This window comes from Pseudorca crassidens, chromosome 20 (assembly GCF_039906515.1).
Source record: "Pseudorca crassidens isolate mPseCra1 chromosome 20, mPseCra1.hap1, whole genome shotgun sequence".
Classification (NCBI taxonomy): domain Eukaryota; kingdom Metazoa; phylum Chordata; class Mammalia; order Artiodactyla; family Delphinidae; genus Pseudorca; species Pseudorca crassidens.
In genome coordinates this window covers 32,723,611-32,740,193 of record NC_090315.1, presented here as the reverse complement: position 1 = coordinate 32,740,193, position 16,583 = coordinate 32,723,611, and the positions used below count along the sequence as shown (strand labels likewise).

General features: G+C 41.6%; 1 pseudogene; it reads right to left on the bottom strand.

Annotated features, from left to right (window-relative positions):
* Positions 1–9,672, bottom strand: part of LOC137214515 (mitochondrial import inner membrane translocase subunit Tim29 pseudogene) — a 95,258-nt pseudogene extending 85,586 nt beyond the window's left edge.
* Between the last annotated feature and the right edge of the window lie 6,911 nt (positions 9,673–16,583).

Genomic DNA, 16,583 nt, shown 5'->3' with positions numbered 1-16,583 from the left:
ATTTGTCTTTCTGTGTCTGACTTACTTCACTCAGTATGACAATCTCTAGGTCCATCCATGTTGCTGCAGATGGCATTAGTTTGTTCTTTTTTAAGGCTGAGTAATATTCCATTGTACCACATCTTCTTCATCCATTCCTCTGTTGATAGACATTTATGTTGCTTCCATGTCCTGGCTATTGTAAATAGTGCTGCAATGAACATTGGGGTGCATGTATCTTTTCAAATTATGGTTTTCTTAGGATAGATGCCTAGGAGTGGGATTGCTGGATCATATGGTAGCTCTATTTTTAGTTTTTTAAGAAACCTCCGTACTGTTCTCCATAGTGGCTGTACCAATTTACATTCCCAAAAACATTGGAGGAGGGTTCCCTTTTCTCCACACCCTCTCTAGCATTTATTGTTTGTAGATTTTTTTGATGATGGCCATTCTGACCAGTGTGAGGTGATACCTCATTATAGTTTTGATTTACATTTCTCTAATAATTAGTGATGTTGAGCATCTTTTCATGTGCTTTTTTTGGCCACCTGTATGTCTTCTTTGGAGAAATGTCTATTTACATCTTCCACCCATTTTTTTGATTGGGTTGGTTTTAATTTTAAAAATCTTGAAGGTGGAGGCACACAATATTTTTCATTTCATGAGTTTCTAAATAACATCCATATTCAGTTATTTGATCCTCACAACAACTCTATCCCAATTTTACGTAGTGAAATTAGATAACTTCCTGAAGGTTGCACATTCAGTTGGTGGTAGAACCAGGACTGGACCCAGTCAACCTAGATCCTAAAGCCATTCTTTCAGCCTCTACATCAGAGGTCCACAAACTATGGCCCAGAGGCCAAGTCCAGCCTGTTTTTATTAAGAAACTTTCCTTGGAACACAGCCCCACCCATTCGTTTGGGTATTGTCTAGGGCTGCATTCATGCTACAAAAACAGAGCTGAGAAGTTGCAACAGAGACTATATGGCTGTAAAGCCTGAATTATTTACTATCTGATCCTTTAGGAAAAAGTTGACTGACTCTTTTTCCACACAATTTGCTTAAGAGTAAAGAGGAGTCAAGATGACAGCTCAAAGAAGGTTCACATCCACAAAAGCCTTCCACTGAAGTCGACCAGAATCCACTGTCAGAAATAACGGTGTCTGTCAACCAATTCAAGACAGTGTGGGATGGTGAAAGGAGCATGTGGCTTTGGAGCCAAGTCAAGTTTAAATATTAACTCCAGCAGTTAATGATGTAGAGACAAGTAAGTCACCTCTTTTCTCTGGGTCCTCATTTTCCATCCGTAAAATTGGACTGGTTTATCCTTCCCATGCTGAGTTGTTTTAGTGAATTAAATAAGATAATTTATGTTGAAGTCTTAATGCAGTGCCTGGCATATAGTAGAAGGTCAATAAATAGTCATGAATCAACAGGGATTGATCCTTGTATTTTTTTTTTGTCTATATCTAACTACATCCATATATCTATTATCAGAAATCTTTTCTTTCTTTTTTTTTTTTTTTTGCTGTACGTGGGCCTCTCACTGTTGTGGCCTCTCCTGTTGCGGAGCACAGGCTCCGGACGTGCAGGCTCAGCGGCCACGGCTCACGGGCCCAGCTGCTCCGCAGCATGTGGGATCTTCCCGGACCGGGGCACAAACCCGTGTCCCCTGCATCGGCAGGTGGACTCTCAACCACTGCGCCACCAGGGAAGCCCTAATGTTCTTCTTTTATTTGGAGTCTCATGACTAATTCTAGGAAACCCTCAGCCTTCATGTACAACTGACACATCATGTTTTCTCCAATTCTTCCTATACTCATCTCTGGAACTCCAATTAGTTGTATTTGGATCTTCTGATTCCTTCCTTTCTGTCTCTTCATCTCTCTTCCATATGATCCGTGTTTCTCTGCTTCCACACTCCATTCTGAGAAACTTTCTCAGATCTATCTTCTGAGTCACTAATTCTCTCCTCAGCTGTATTTAATTTGCTATTTAACTAGTCCTTTGAAGTTTAACTGTCCATGAGTATATTATTCACAAATAAGAAGTTATTAATCAGAGAATTATTTATAATTTAGAAGCTGCCTAAATATCCAACAATTATAAAATAAATGATGATCAACTAAATCACAGTGCATATATTTGATAGGTAATTATGTAGCCATTAAAATTATAATTACAAAAAGCCTGAAAGCAAACAGTACAAAAACTTATTAAAATTAAAAAAATATAAAATTATATGTATGCTATCCTTGTGAACATATGCAAAGGTAAAAGTGAATACACAAGATAATAATAGTTGCAGTAGGGTGATTTCATTGGAGATGACCTTTTCCTCTTCCAACTTTTCTATAACGATGTTGCATTATTTTTACTATTAAAAATAGTCCCTTAAAACACATTCAACTTCTCAATAGAATGTCTGAGTACAGATGCTAAATATGAGGTCAGAATTAGCACTTGCTTAAATATGTCCCTCCTGTTGAATACTTCTAGCAAGCAGAAATCCATTTCTGGATGCTGATAGTCAAAATCTTGTTAGTCATTTTGAATCTATACATGTTATTTCTGTCCCAGAGCTGAGTTCAGAAAATTGAAATCCATGTGCTTGTATCATGACTGAGATGCCCCGAATCTGTTTCTTGCTTTTCTCTCAAACACAATTAAGAGTTTGGCTTTGAATATTGTCAATTAGCAACTGAAAAATGCATTTCCATTCTACAAATTGTGCTTTTGAAAAAAACAGTTTATAAAGCATGGGCCGTGCTTAAATTAACTGGGGACATGTTTTTAAAGATTTGGCTTTTGCTACATAAAAAAGAAGTTTACGGGCTTCTCTGGTGGCGCAGTGGTTGGGAGTTCGCCTGCTGATGCAGGGGACGGGGGTTCGTGCCCCGGTCCGGGAAGATCCCACATGCCGCGGAGCGGCTGGGCCCGTGAGCCGTGGCCGCTGAGCCTGCGCGTCCGGAGCCTGTGCTCCGCAATGGGAGAGGCCACAACAGTGAGAGGCCAGCGTACCGCAAAAGAACACAAAAAAACAAGTTTACATTTCTAAGAAAGAACTTAATCACTGCGTATTTGCCAATCATACTAATTTCTTACGCTGGCAATGTCAGGGTTTTCCTTAGCTTATCTGAGGCTAAAATTTGGCATTCAGAAAAGCTGTTACACAGGCCGCTCTAAAAATATCTGCAGTGTATCTGACCACATCCTCTAATTTGGTCAGTTTCCTTCATTTTCTTTCCTTCTTCCTAGTGTTTCTATAATGTTTTCTCTGCAGACTCAAAGATGCCCTTTCCCTGTTACATGTCCTCCACCAGCACTCTCTCACCTGATGAAACAACAGGACAGCAGGGGCCATAAAAACTGACAAAGGGAAAACTTCTCTAAAATTTCTGGATTTTTGACTCTCAATGGCCTGGCCTGGGTTCCTGTTTTCAAGATGCTCCTTGAGTTTGTATCATCCTCTGGTCGGACCATGATCCTTAAACACAGTGATAATCATAAATGCTCTTCTGTTTCCATTTATTCTGAGAGGTCAAAGATGCGGCTGGTTTATGAGTCTATTCTGCCATGTATCACTACAGGCGGGTCAGCAGGCCAGTGGATGGATGGGCAGTGCTCAGCTCTCCATTTATTACTCTTGTCAACTCAGAAGGGATTTTTTTTTTTTTTTTTTACCTTGTGAAAGGCCCATCAGCAATGAATCAGTGAAGTGAAGACGACAGTTGATTTGTGAATTTAGATTCTATAAAGTGACTCTGCTTTGGTGGGCTGTGTAGATAAAGCAACTGTCATGATAAGGTGGCAAGTGCAATTCCACAAAACCAAATTTATTGCACATTTGAGGAAATCATCCTATTTTAAAATGCCATAAATTCGAAATTGAATATTACTTATTCCCATGAATTTTGATTTATATTTTGAATATTTTTAATGGGATGCTAAATAGCCTAGGTTCGAAGCTATGAGTTTATGCATTTCTTCTTGCAGGCTATTGTGACTTGGCGCAGAATATATTGGCCATTCTTAGGATTTTATTCGTGTGGACCACAGTGCGGGTGGGAGAGAGGATTCATGCACTTGCTGAAGACGCCCTGTGGGGAATGATAGGGATGCTGGTTTAAAGAAAGGGAGCTGGCTGGCTGCAACCTTCTTTCTTCCAAGCAGTGAGCAGTCTCATACGGATGCCACGGAGCTCAGGGAGGGACTTTTGGCCCGAGCTCAGACAAGGCTGGGAATTGTGACTCTCCCCACGTGGGTTCGACCCCTATTAGCCACCTTCATTAGAATACCCATACTTCTCTGCAACACTTATTGCTGCAGTAATGAATGATTTCAGTGTTGACTTATTTACAAGCTGTGTCCAGCAGTGGGCTGCATCTCCTGGCTCACGACTGTAGCTCCACAGAGCCTGAGAAGCAAGAAATCCTCCGTCAATGAAGACAAAAACCTCCCTTTCCCAGAATGCTTTAGCCTATCACCTTTCCAGTTAGTTCAGCTTTCTGCTTAACTGATACGTAAAAAGAAAACCGGCCTAATTTCAACCCTGGCTGGTAATGCACTTCAGAAAAGGTATACCCAGTTTACCCTCCTGCAAGGAGAAAGATCCAACCTGTACTTGAAAACTGACAGCTTTGCCATGTCCCCACCAGGCAGCGGCCTCCAGGACTGTTTACCCGGCCCTCGGTGGAAAGGCAGCTGGGTTGGAAGGTCTTGAATACTTTCCCCACTCCTTGTGCAGACTTCACCCAGCACCTGGCATTGTGTGGAGCCAGGTGCTGAAACTGGCAGATGACGTGGTCAGGATTTCTCCAGCCTAGACTGGAGCTGCCTTGTCATTAATCCTCCCAGGCAGTGGCTGAGCTGGCAGAGAGAGAAACTTCCTCCAGTTGAGAAGATTCAGCAGAGCAGATTTAATATGCAGATGAGGGCCTGGGAGAGCCATGAAGGTGTCCAACTCCTCTTTATACTTTTAATCACTGCTGTGTTTGGAGCATGGGTGAAATTTGCATGGTACCTGCTAGAAACTTTCTAATCTCTGTGTAAAGTGAAACCTTATAACTTTTACCACCTGAGTCCTCTTAGGCCCCAAAGCCGCCAAAGAAATGTGCTGTTCTTTGCATTTACTGTGGTTTCTCTTCCCATGAGGCATAGAGAATAAGAGAAACACACAAATAAGCTTTGAAAAAAAAGATAGGGGGATTATCCGGCATACTCTACTCCGCCGTCTCTGACCACCACACCTACCAGGCTGTATAGCTGCGTCTGGGTAGCTTCAATGCACAAAATAATGTGATTCCACATACGACTGCATTGGCTGAGACCTGAGCTAGGGCTTTCTGGGAAAGTACCACCACATGGCCTCACCAGGTAGCCTGGGCGTCCTCACAACGTGTTGGCGGGGTCCAAAAGTGAGTGTCCAGAGTGGGAGAGAAGGATAGGAAGAGAGGGGCAAATAGAGACGGACAGACAGACAGACAGACACACACACACACACAGAGACAAAGAAACAGAAGAATAGCGAGGGAAAGAGAGAAGAGAGGGAGGGAGAGAGGGACAGAGAAAAAGAGACAGAAAGAGAAAAAGAGGGGCAGCGGGAGAGAGAGAGAGAAAACTAGGCAGAAGCTATAAGCTTTTTATGACCTAGCCTCGGAAGTCATAGAAAATCACTTGTCACTTCCTGTTCATTAAAATAAAGTTGCTTGATTAAGTCTGACCCACATTCAAGCAGAAGGAAATTAGACTCCACCGTTTGAAAGTGTCAATGAACGTGCAGACCTATTTTAAAACCACCACATAGGTTCATTGTGGGGAGCAAACTTGCCCCTATGGGTGTTGAGATCTACTCTGGGTGGTGCCTGAGACCTTTCAAAACTCAATTAGCATCTTTTGGAAGCAACCGAGGGAGTGGGGTTTGGCAAGCCACCTTCCTACCTGGACAGGAACTTGTAGCATCTCCTGTAGTGACATTTTTTTGGTTATAGGGGCTTTGAGGGAAAAGTGCATAAGCAAGTCTGAGGCCTCCTCTAGCATTCCAAATGCCATTTAATATTTTCTGGAACATCTCTATGTCAGGAGTAGGGGTAGCTGTGCTGTGCCCTCTGCTTGCAATGTCTCTGTGCTTGACAGACTCTACTCATCCTTTAATGCCCACACTTCAAGCACATCTCCTCTTTGAAGTATTTCAGGGCGCTTCCAGGGATTGTTGAATACCCCTGCCTCTCTACTTGCGCATAGTCTGTTATTCTCAGGTCCATCACAGCACCAAAATGTCTGTCACCTTGTCTTTTGGATGGTGGGTTCCCCTAGAGCCGTAATCCTGCCCTTTCCCAGCCATAAACAGGGCTCCTGGAATGTGCTAGGCATTTATAGTCCATAAATGTTGGCTCAGAGGAACTTAGAAAAATGGGCAATTGTTTTAGGCTAGCATTTTCCAATATGGGATGTATGCAAGCTTCACTTCATGAGATCCTATAAAAGGAGGGTTTTGTGTCAAATGAGTTTGAAAAAAATCTACTGTTTCTCATGGTGGGTGGTGATCTTGCTGAGTTTAGTGGGTGTCCTTTCGTGAGAACTCAGCACTCGTTCTGCCATCCTTGCAGGCATGTTCAGGAAGAGATGCAAAGCTCCTTTTGCGGTCAGGAACCTCCATCTCTGGTAGGGAGCTTCCGGCTCCTGATTACAGAAGCTCTGTTGCTTATTTACCCCTGCGAAGCTGCTCATAATTTTTGTTTAGCTCCTCATAGAGACTTGAGGGTGTCAGGGGCTTCCTGAATCCCTGGAGAGGTCTGGGCTCAAGGTGGCTACTTAAATACCTGTGGATACCTGGGTCCTGAGTTGAGTCAAATAAAGTGGTTTTAACTGTCCCACAGCTACGTCTCCTTTTTCTGGTAATAAACCACCTTGATCTTCCTTTGGGGAACCGCTCCTTCCCACTCCCTGGCTTTGTACCTTAGGTAGGGCCAACTGTAACCCCTGGCAACAGACTGGGCACATGACCCAGGTCTGGCCAATCAAAACATCCCATTTCCCTGCTTCAGAAAAGGACATGTGACCTAAGTGGTTCAATGAGGTGACTGGGTGGAACCATGGGAAGAGAGCCTGGCTGGTCGCGGGGTGCGGAGTGTGGAGCCGTGGAGAGTGCTGCCTTTGTCCGGGGGACATCAAACTCGTTGAAACCTCCGTTCTGATAAAAAGTGGGGAAAGAGAAAATTTGCAATTACATTACGGTTCCTCTCCAGAATAATCATTAATACTACAATGACTGTGTTTTATTGACTATTTACTATGTGCCAAGCTCCTGGGTCTCCTCAGTTCTAACGCACATCATTTCCCATTTGAACATCTCAGGAATCAGGTTTCATCTTCCCTTTGATGACTTCATACAACTGCTTCCAGCCAAGCAGTGGTCATGACCTGGTTGTCATTACCTTAACCAATATATCCCACTCCCATTTTGTATGAATACCAAGCGTGATACGTGGTGAAAGTCTACGTCAAGATAAATCTTCAAAATACTTTTTCAACAAAAATTCCAAATGATAAGAAAGCTTTGGGATATGGTTCCATCACCAGTGTTTTTCGTTTCTTGGAGAGACACAAAATAACGTTGCATCTTGTAATGGATGACATCTCCATTTCTACAAAATACAAGATTTCCTTATTTAGTGTTCATCTTGGTGTTGTGTTACATTTAAGGAAACCAATGCTTGGGGAAGTTAGCTAATTACCCAAATCCACCACCAAGTGCCAAGTGCTGAACCAATGTGTATAAAGCACATAAAACTGGGCCAAATTAGATCAGTTCAAAACTCAAATCAAAAATGGACTTTGCCCTCTGGGGAAAGATTTCTAATTTGTGATCGTAGGCAGAGGTCATCTTTTCGTATTCCTGTATTGAAAAAAAAAATTTGCTTCTGTCCTTTCCCAAATCCAAACCTTCCGTTAGTGTTGCTGCTTTAGATAATACCATCTCAGTACAGTAGCATCATGAAAAAGTTACTTGTAATCTACAGGATTAGATGAAAGCTGTGTTCCCAGTCTGCTGTTTCTCTACCAGAAAATTGATACCAGGGATTTTCCGAGCCGAAAGAGACCAGTGAGCTTGTTTAAAACAACCAAGGACCCAGTTGCCACGATGTGGCAACAATTAGAATATGATTTCCTTTGGGAAAACGGCACTCAGCTTATTTCAGCCAAATGCCCAAGTCGTTACGGACAATTTTTCTGCACAACCCACCCACTCCCAAATTTTTATAAATTAGAACCATCCAACTAGGCTTCAGAGTTTGCTTGGGGCGGGGGGCGGCGAGTTTCATTCCAGAAAAAATTGTACCACGGAAAGAAGGGTCTTAGCGCAGTTGCTGTTTCCTGATGGCGTGGAGGGGATGGGGGCATCGCGAGACTTTCCTTCAGAGGTTGCTTTGAACCCTGGCTTTCATGTGAATATCAGACGCTTTATTGCCTTGACTCAGGTGACCTCATCTACCAGAATGAAGTCATCCAACCCGCCAGGAAAGACAAACCTTCGTTCCAGAGAATCAATCAGGCCCATCAGGGGCCCTGCTTCCCCCCTTATCTCCAGCCAGTGAAGGAGTGCACAGTTATAAACCTGACAGGCCCCAGCGAGCCCCCGTTCTGCAGGTCCCACTAAATCAAAAAGGGACCCGGAGACTCGCAAAGCACCAGCTTGCTACTGGGTAAGCACTGCGTGACATCATTTCTGACTTGGGGGATTGTTTTGCATCGAGGTATTTCTTGAGAACAAAACCATGGCATTCCACTGAACTTCGGGATGTTTCTCCTTCTTGTTATTAAACTATTAACTCCTGCCAGATAGGAATGCCAGGCACGTAATTGCTCACCCGGCCTTTTTATCCCAGGCTGTTGCACAACCCATAAACATTCCAATTAGGGAACCAATTAAAATGAGAAAGAGGCTTCCTGAATAACCCAGCAGTTGAGGCAGCGCTGCCTTTTCGATGTCAGCCAGTGAAAGGTTTTTATTGCATCTGCTGAAGAGGTGAAAGGAGGAAGGAGAGTCGTGCTGCGCGCCTATGGGCTGAGCTGCAGCGAGAGGGGAGCCCTGGACAAACTCAGGGATGCCCTGGGAGACCACGAGGAGGGTGTCGGAGAAGGAGGAAGCTTTGCTTTGCTTATTAGAAGCAAGACAGAAATTACAAACAAAAATTAAAAACCGTACCATGAAGTTTATTCCTTTATTTCTGCAGAAGCTCTGGTGAATATGTACGGTTTCAGAAAGCGGATTCTTTCCCTAGGAAATGGATCCCGCCTTGAGAACCTGGAGGCCTCTCGTGTACATTGGATGCTGGATCCTTCTTCAAGGCACCCCTCTCGGTGGTTGTAGGAGCTTCACGCTACCAAGGAAGAAACTGACCTTACCTCTTCATGCATCTGTTCAAGAGACACTTTCTGTTGGCTGACTCCGGGCAGTAGACACTGCGGGCCCTGGGGGCCTGAAGAGTGAATAGGACAGACTTCTGCCTCCACTGACCTTGCAGGTTATAGACACATTCACTCACTTCTCCCTGGGCTCGCCTCCAGTTTAAACCTTTAGCTTCAGACCTAATACCAGTGCTTGACGCACAATGGGTACTCAAACAGGGGGATGGTGGAAGTGTCCAGACTCATAAACCTCTGCTCATCCTGCTTGGCCATCAGCATCCCGTCAAGGGTCCTCAAAAAGATGGGTGCTAATGATTCCTTTTCCTGAGATGGAAACTTGCATGTGTGTGTGTGCACACGTGCATACATGCATGCGTGTGCCTGTGTTTACGGGAGATATAGTTAATAAACTGAGCGTTTCTTGTTCTCCACGGTAATAGAGCCTCTTCGAAATATTGAGGCCACTCAGAACTCCACTTGTAAAATTGACTTTGTTCTTTGCTGCTTATAGAGTCAGAAGAAGGAAAGTGGATTGGAGGTGCAGTAGACCTCTGAAATGCCGAGAGGTGGTGCCCTACGAAAGCCCCATTGCACTCTGTAAACGCACCAACTGCTTCCTCCTTCTCTCTGAGAGAGTTTGCCATGTCTCCTTCCTCTCTGTCTGGATCTGAGCTCCTTGAAAATAGGCACGGGGCCTCTTTGCTGCTGCAGCCCCCAGGACCTCTGGCTCAGGGCCTGGCCAAGGGGGCCCCTCCCTGCATCACTGACAGGAGAACACACCGTTCTTGAATGTCTCTGACTTCCTCCGCCTTCTCTCTCTGTTAGCCCTGTAACCTCCTGGCCCACTTTATTTCCATTTGAAATGAGATGGTGGCTTCAGCACTAGGATTTGAGTCTGTTAACTTCAGTCTCATTGGGTAAAAAATTGGGTCTCATCCAAGTTCCTCCAATTAGTCACTTGGGCAAGTTGCTTAATCTTCTTAAGTCTCTGTCTTCTTATCTGTAAACCACAAATGATAATAGTACCTGAGTCAGGTTGTTGGAGGATTGAACGAGTTCATATATGCAACATGCCTAGACCAGGACCTGGTGCATGGCAGGTGCTTCACGATGTAAGCTGTTATCATTTCTGTGCTGTGGTATTTGTCCAAGCTGTTGGCTTTCTCCTGGCAAGACTAGACCTTGAGCGTGCAAGGCTATACTCACCCCTTTCCAGGAGGCTGAGAGCAGCATCAGTTTCAGTGGGCCTTGGGGGACTTCAAGTGCTCCCAGCATCTATGCTGGAATCCGCTGAAAGGTTGGTTGCCATGGATTGGGCATCCGGTATGTAGTAAACGCCATACTTTGTGTTTTCACATGTCCTGTCTCATTTAGTAAATGGCCAGCCTTGGCTTAAATTTCTGGTGGCTGGGAGCCCACTACATCATAAGATTTCTACTAAAATGTAGCATAGCAGAGTAGTTAAGAGTATGAGCTAATCATGTTTGAATCCCAGCTCTACAGCTGTGTGACCTTGGATGAATTACTTAAACTCTCTCTGCCTTATTTCTCCATCCATAGAATGGGGATAATAATAGTCCCGACCATACAGCTTTTATGAAGATTAAGTGAGGGAATATTTATAAAGTTTCTTGAAGAGTATCTGCTGTGTATAAAGTTAGCAAGAGCCTGGCTCAGAGAGGGTCTGTCACCACTGGGTTCAAGATGAGTTTCTGCATGCTAATTTGGACTGGGGTACCCATTTTATTTTATTTTATTTTATTGGGGGGGTACCCATTTTAGAAATGAGGAAAGGAAAGAGGAAGTAACCTCCCTAGACAGCATGGCTAGGGCATGGCCTAAATGATAATGGGCACCAAACTCAGGACTTTCTAAACTTGGCACCCTTGCTTGGCTCCGCTGAGCCAATATGGATTTCAGATCAGTAAAAGAAAGAACTGTCTAACATTGAGTCGTCATAAAAGTGGAACTTATTTACCGTAGTCTTATGTAGGGAAACACATCAAAATATTTTCAGATGAGAGGACATGATGTCATCCATGTTTTTTTTTTTTTTTTTTTTTTTTTTTTGTGGTACGCGGGCCTCTCACTGCTGTGGCCTCTCCTGTTGTGGAGCACAGGCTCCGGACGCGCAGGCTCAGCGGCCATGGCTCATGGGCCTAGCCGCTCCGCGGCATGTGGGATCTTCCCGGACCGGGGCACGAACCCCCGTCCCCTGCATCGGCAGGCGGACTCTCAACCACTGCGCCACCAGGGAAGCCCAACCATGTGTTTTTTGTTTTTTTTTAATTTTTATTGGAGTATAGTTGATTTACCATATTGTGTTAGTTTCTACTGTACAGCAAAGTGAATCAGCTATATGTATACATATATCTTATATACATATATCTTATACGTATACATATATCTTATATACATATATCTTATATACATATACATATATCATATATCATATATCTTTTTTGTATTTCCTTCCCATTTAGGTTACCACAGTGCACTGTGTAGAGTTCCCTGTGCTATACAGTAGGTTCTCATCAGTTATCTGTTTTATACATAGTATCAATAGTGTATATATGTCAATCCCAATCTCCCAATTCATCCCACCCCCACCTTTCCCCCTTGGTGTCCATACGTTTGTTCTCTACGTCTGTGTCTCTATTTCTGCTTTGTAAATAAGAGCGTCTATACCAATTTTTTCAGATTCCACATATATGCGTTAATATACGATATTTGTTTTCCTCTTTCTGACTTACTTCACTCTGTATGACAGTCTCTAAGTCCATCCATGTCTCTACAGATGACCCAATTTTGTTCCTTTTTATGGCTGAGCAATATTCCATTGTATATATGTGCCACATCTTCTTTATCCATTCATCTGTTGATGGACACTTAGGTTGCTTCCATGTCCTGGCTATTGTAAATAATGCTGCAATGAACATTGGGGCGCATGTGTCTTTTTGAATTATGGTTTTCTCTGGGTATATGCCCAGTAGTGGGATTGCTGTGTCATATGATAGTTCTGTTTTTAGTTTTTTAAGGAATCCCCATTACTGTTCTCCATGGTGGTTGTATCAATTTACTTTCCCACCAACAGTGCAAGAGGGTTCCCTTTATTCCACACCCTCTCCAGCATTTACTGTTTGTAGGTTTTTTTGATGATGGCCATTCTGACTGGTGTGAGGTGACACCTCATTGTAGTTTTGATTTGCATTTCTCTAATAATTAGTAATGCTCATCTTTTCATGAGTTTGTTGGCCATCTGTATGTCCTCTTTGGAGAAAGAAGACATGTTTAGGTCTTCTGCCCATTTTATTTAGGTCTTCCGCCCATTTTTTGATTGGGTTGTTTCTTTTTTTGATTGGGTTGTTTCTTTTTTTGATACTGAGCTGCATGAGCTGTTTGTATATTTTGGAGATTAATCCTTTATCAGCTGCTTCGTTTGCAAATATTTTCTCCCACTCTGAGGGCTTGTTTATGTCTTTTTGCCTTGTTTATGGTTTCCTTTGCTATGCAAAAGCTTTTAAGTTTCATTAGGTCCCATTTGTTTATTTTTGTTTTTATTCTCATTACTCTAGGAGGTGGGTAAAAAAGATCTTGCTGTGATTTATGTGTTCAAAGAGTGTTCTGCCTATGTTTTCCTCTAAGAGTTTTATAGTGTCTAGCCTTACATTTAGGTCTTTATTCCATTTTGAGTTTATTTTTGTGTATGGTGTTAGAGAGTGTTCTAATTTCATTCTTTTACATTTAGCTGTCCAGTTTTCCCAGCTCCACTTATTGAAGTAGCTGTCTTTAGTCTATTATATATTCTGGCCTCCTTTGTCATAGATTAGGTGACCATAGGTGCATGGGTTTATCTCTGGGCTTTCTATCCTGTACCATTGATCTATATTTCTGTTTTTGTGCCAATACCATATTGTCTTGATTACTGTAGCTTTATAGTATAGTCTGAAGTCAGGGAGCCTGATTCCTCCAGCTCCGTATTTTTCCTCAAGATTGCTTTTGCTATTCGAGGTCTTTTGTGTTTCCATAAAAATTGTAAAACTTTTTGTTCTAGTTCTGTGAAAAATGCCATTGGTAATTTGATAGGGATTGCATTGAATATGTAGTTTACTTTGGGTAGTATAACCATTTTCACAATATTGATTTTTCCAATCCAAGAACATGGTATGTCTCTCCATCTGTTTTTGTTGTCTTTGATTTCTTTCATCAGTATCTTATAGTTTTCTGTGTACATGTCTTTTGCCTCCTTAGGTTGGTTTATTCCTAGGTATTTCATTCTTTTGGCTGAAATGGTAAATGGGATTAATTTCTCTTTCTGATCTTTTGTTGTTAGAGTATAGGAATGTGAGAGATTTCTGAGTATTAATTTTGTATCCTGTGACTTTACTAAATTCATCAGTTAGCTCTAGTAGTTTTCTGGTGACATCTTTAGGATTTTCTATATATAGTATCATGTCATCTGCAAACAGTGATAGTTTTACTTCTTTGCCAATTTGGATTCCTTTTATTTCTTTTTCTTCTCTGATTGCTATGGCTAGGACTTCCAAAACTATGTTGAATAATAGTGGTGAGAGTGGGCAACCTTGTCTTGTTCCTGCTTTTAGAGGAAATGCTTTCAGTTTTTCACCATTGAGAATAATGTTTGCTGTGGGTTTGTCAGATATTGCCTTTATTATGTCAAGGTAGGTTCCCTCTGTGCCCACTTCCTGGAGAGTTTTTATCATAAATGGGTGTTGAATTTTGTCAAAAGCTTTTTCTGCATCTATTAAGATGATCATATGGTTTTTATTCTTCAGTTTGTTAATATGGTGTATCACATTGATTGATTTGCATATATTGAAGAATCCTTGCATTCCTGGGATAAATCCCCCTTGATCAAGGTGTGTGATCTTTTTAATGTGTTGTTGGATTGAGTTTGCTAGTATTTTGTTGAGGATTTTTGTGTCTATGTTCATCAGTGATATTGGTCTGTAATTTTCTTTTTTTGTGATATCTTTGTCTGGTTTTGGTATCAGGATGATGGTGGCCCCATAGAATGAGTTTGGGAGTGTTCCTCCCTCTGCAATTTTTTGGAAGAGTTTGAGAAGGATGGGTGTTAGCTCTTCTCTAAATGTTTGATAGAATTCACCTGTGAAGCCATCTGGTCCTGGACTTTTGTTTGTTGGAAGATTTTTAATCACAGTTTCAGTTTCATTACTTGTGAGTTGTCTGTTCATATTTTCTATTTCTTTCTGATTCAGTCTTGGAAGTTTGTACTCTTCTAAGAATTTGTCCATTTCTTCCAGGTTGTCCATTTTATTGGCATAGAGTTGTCTGTAGTAGTCTCTTACGATCCTTTGTATTTCTGTGGTGTCAGTTGTAACTTCTCCTTTTTCATTTCTAAGTTTGTTGATTTGAGTCCTCTCCCTTTTTTTCTTGATGAGTCTGCCTAAAGGTTTATCTGTTTTGTTTATCTTCTCAAAGAACCAGCTTTTAGTTTTATTGATCTTTGCTATTGTTTTTTTTTTCATTTCTATATCATTTATTTCTGCTCTGATCTTTATGCTTTCTTTACTAACTTTGGGTTTTGTTTGTTCTTCTTTCTCTAGTTGCTCTAGGTATAAGATTAGGTTGTTTATTTGAGATTTTTCTTGTTTCTTGAGGTAGGATTGTATTGCTATAAACTTCCCTCTTAGAACTGCTTTTGCTGCATCCCATAGGTTTTGTTCATTGTCATTTATTTCTAGGTATTTTCTTTTGTTTCCTCTTTGATTTCTTCAGTGATCTCTGGGTTATTTAGTAGCAATACTGTTTAGCCTCCATGTGTTTGTGTTTTTTATAGTTTTTTTCCTGTAATTGATTTCTAATCTCATAGCATTGTTGTTGTTCCATATGTTTTGAAGTGACCGGGCATGAAGAAGGGGTGGACAGTGGGCAGAGAAGATTGAAACAATGACTAGGTGTTGGTAGGCATTAAAGCTGAGAACAGCAGACTTATTTGATTATTCTCTCTACTTCTATATATGCTTGAAATTTTCTATAATAAATTTAAAAATAAACAGAATAATGTAATAGAATGAGCAGGGTTAGTGATGGAGAGGGAAATCAGGGAAGTCTCTCTGAAGTTCAATGGCAATGAGCCAGCCACATGGGGATAGAGGGGAGGGGGATTCCAGGCATAGGGAACAGCAAGTACATCACCAAGATTACTCAACTCTATCTAAGAAATAACCTTGTAGAGCCTTGGAAAATGCCACTTACACATTTTCTGAATGATCGGATCAGCCAAGAGAAGATGTCTAATTAGCAACTGAAAATATTGCTGCTTTGAAAATGATGCTGATTTTCAGTAGGGTTTCTTCTGTCCAAATGGAGATGTATGTGTGCAAACCTTATGCTTCGGATTAAAATTTCAAGTGTTTTAAATTTTGATTAGGATTATTTGAATTTAAAAATCTTAATTGCCTTATTGTCTTCATCGTCTGCTGTCTGATTCCACCACTGGGATCCATCCTGCACCTGCTGGAGTTCCATAAGCTGCCAGTTCAAACAGCCGCATGTCAGTGAATAAAAGGAAAAGACAGTTTTTTATGTTTGTGAAATACTGCACCAATGCATGTAGTGTAAAATAGGCCAGTGTGGTCCCAGCTGAATAGTAAGAGGGTGATTTATTCCCAAGGCTCTGTTTCCATTTTTGCTGTTTATGATAGCATATCAACGGAGCTTTTTGATTGAATTACCACCTTGTATTCAGGCTGGGACCATGCATTATTACATATGTAAGTATAAATGTTGATGCAAATGAGTTTTCTTAATGAAATGAGAGGCAGTTTATTTTTCCTTGCTTAATGGGTGGTTCTGAGGACCAGATTTATTTTCCAAAAGTGAGTACATGCTTATTTTTCAATTTGTCATCCATTTTTAGCACGAGCACCCCAATAATTCAGATCTGCAGATCTTTACGCTTTCACATGTTAATGTGGAATTTTTTTTTCGTTTTTAAACCGAAATCAATTTCAATGTGATTTATCATCAGAGAACTGCCTTATGTAAAATGCTTAAGTGAATGAAGTAATAACTTTAAGCCTCTCAGTTAGAGGGCAATTTTCAGATTCTGAGGTCTGAATAAATGGTGAGATCCCTGGGTCACATTTTCATTTCATTCATGACACTCTGTGCTTTAGTTATTACTAAGTTTGGGAATGTTTAGC